The 1,966-nt window shown below is 36.0% G+C and overlaps 2 protein-coding genes across 2 annotated transcripts in view; one reads left to right on the top strand and one right to left on the bottom strand.

Annotated features, from left to right (window-relative positions):
- The window catches only part of LOC106878757 (uncharacterized), a 401,005-nt gene that overhangs the window by 194,338 nt on the left and 204,701 nt on the right, over positions 1–1,966 (bottom strand). The gene's annotated exons all lie outside the window — the stretch shown is intronic.
- LOC106878761 (uncharacterized) overlaps positions 1–1,966 on the top strand; it is a 148,047-nt gene that overhangs the window by 80,723 nt on the left and 65,358 nt on the right. The window lies entirely within an intron of this gene.

Below are 1,966 nucleotides of genomic sequence, written 5' to 3'. Positions count from 1 at the left end.
GGACATCACCAACGGTTCAAACAACATGAAATATGTAAACAAATGGGTTAAATACATAAATGAGAAAAAAAATGGAGAACAGTTCAAGTAAATTCAGAGAAAGGACCCTTCGTCAGTTGTCGGCTGACTATCGACTCCTCATTTTGAGCACTGAGAACTCGATAGTCAGCCGACAACTGACGAAGGGTCCTTTCTCTGCATTTACTTGTCCTGTTCTCTATTTTTTTTCTCATTTATGTATTTAACCCATTTGTTTACATATTTCATGTTGTTTGAGCCGTTGGTGATGTCCTGTACCCATATATGCATGTATAAATAAATATATATAGATAGATAGATAGATAGATAGATAGATAGATAGCACCAGTACTGGTGCAACATAAAAAGTATCTATGCCGGTGCTACGTTAAATGCACCCTGTCCACTCTGTATAGAGGTCGGCATTCGGAAGGGCGTCCAGCTGTAGAAACCATGCTGAAACATGTGGTGCAGTTCTCTGACTGGCCAACTCCTGTCAAACCATCCAACCTATGCTAGCTTGGAAAATGGATATCAAATGAAGATAATGATGATGATGATATATAAATACATACATGTGTGTGTGTGTGTGTGTGTGCGCGCGCGCACGCACACACATATACATATATATAAGGTGATTTCGATTTATTGAACTCTGTTATTGATTAAATTTGCCAACACAGATCAGCTTCCTCAGACCCTGAATCTAAACTAAATTATATATAGAATGGTGTATGCACTAATACAGTGGCGGTGGGGACAGAGAGAGAGAGAGAGAGGGAGTGAGAGAGAGAGAGAGAGAGAGAGAGAGAGAGAGGGAATTGGTTGTTGTTGCTGCTATCGTATGAAGTGTAACATTGTAGAAAGATTTAGTTGCAGTTCTTTAGTCCCCGTGTGAGTCCAGATCGAACATATGTCTATGAATAAAGACAATCCGGTCATGACCATCCCACCTCATCATTTTCTATATCAAACATTACATTCTTCAGTTCTTTTCATTCTGATTTCAAATGCCACTCAGGCTGATTGTTGTGAGATCTAAAAATAGTAATTTTCTAATATATAGAACAGTGACTAGTTGTCACTTTGAAAACTATATATTTCGAACGGGAATTTGGCAGTGCCACCTCTAGCCGAACAATTATTCTGTGCTGATGAAGGGAAATATCCCAGAAATCACGATACACAGATATTGTTTTGAGCTGAGTGGGGGTGCTAGATTCCCTTGTTTGAAAATATAAGGACACAGATCATGTCGTATAGCCAGCTGGAGACGATGTCTCCTGGGGCTAAATTACAGCAACATTCATCCTAAACCAGGACTGCCATGTTATGTTGGCAAACAATCTTTACTACAAAGTATTGTTGCTGAATATCTCTCGTTGTGAGATTTAGAAATTGTAATTTTACAAAGTAAAGTGTTAAAATTGAATGGTAAACGTTCCTAAATTCCTAAACTCAATTATTTAATACACAAATCTGATTAAAGAAGATAAATGAAACTTTGTAGAAAAAAAAGTCCTGTATATATTTTTTTTATTGTGATATATTGAAAAGATATGAAGATATTAAAATATCAAAATATTGATATTGAAATAAAGATACTGTGGTATTGACATACTGCTTATTTATAATTATTCTTCAATTTCACTTTTATATCAACTCTCGTCATAGCAATTATAATGCTGTGTTTTATACACATACATACATATATTACATACATATGTACTTACTTACATAGATCCATAAATACATACATACATACATACATACATGTGTGTGTGCGTACATATACACACACACCTATGTAGAATGATAGGAAGGAAACAAAGGCACCAAGTTGTCAGAAACATTAGTGCGGCAGACAAAATGCATTATATATTCTGAGTTCAAATCCCACCAATGTCAACTTTCATTCTTTCGGGGTCAATAGTGTTAAGTACCAGTC

This window comes from Octopus bimaculoides, chromosome 4 (assembly GCF_001194135.2).
Source record: "Octopus bimaculoides isolate UCB-OBI-ISO-001 chromosome 4, ASM119413v2, whole genome shotgun sequence".
Taxonomy (NCBI): domain Eukaryota; kingdom Metazoa; phylum Mollusca; class Cephalopoda; order Octopoda; family Octopodidae; genus Octopus; species Octopus bimaculoides.
This window is presented reverse-complemented; position numbering and strand designations above follow the sequence as displayed.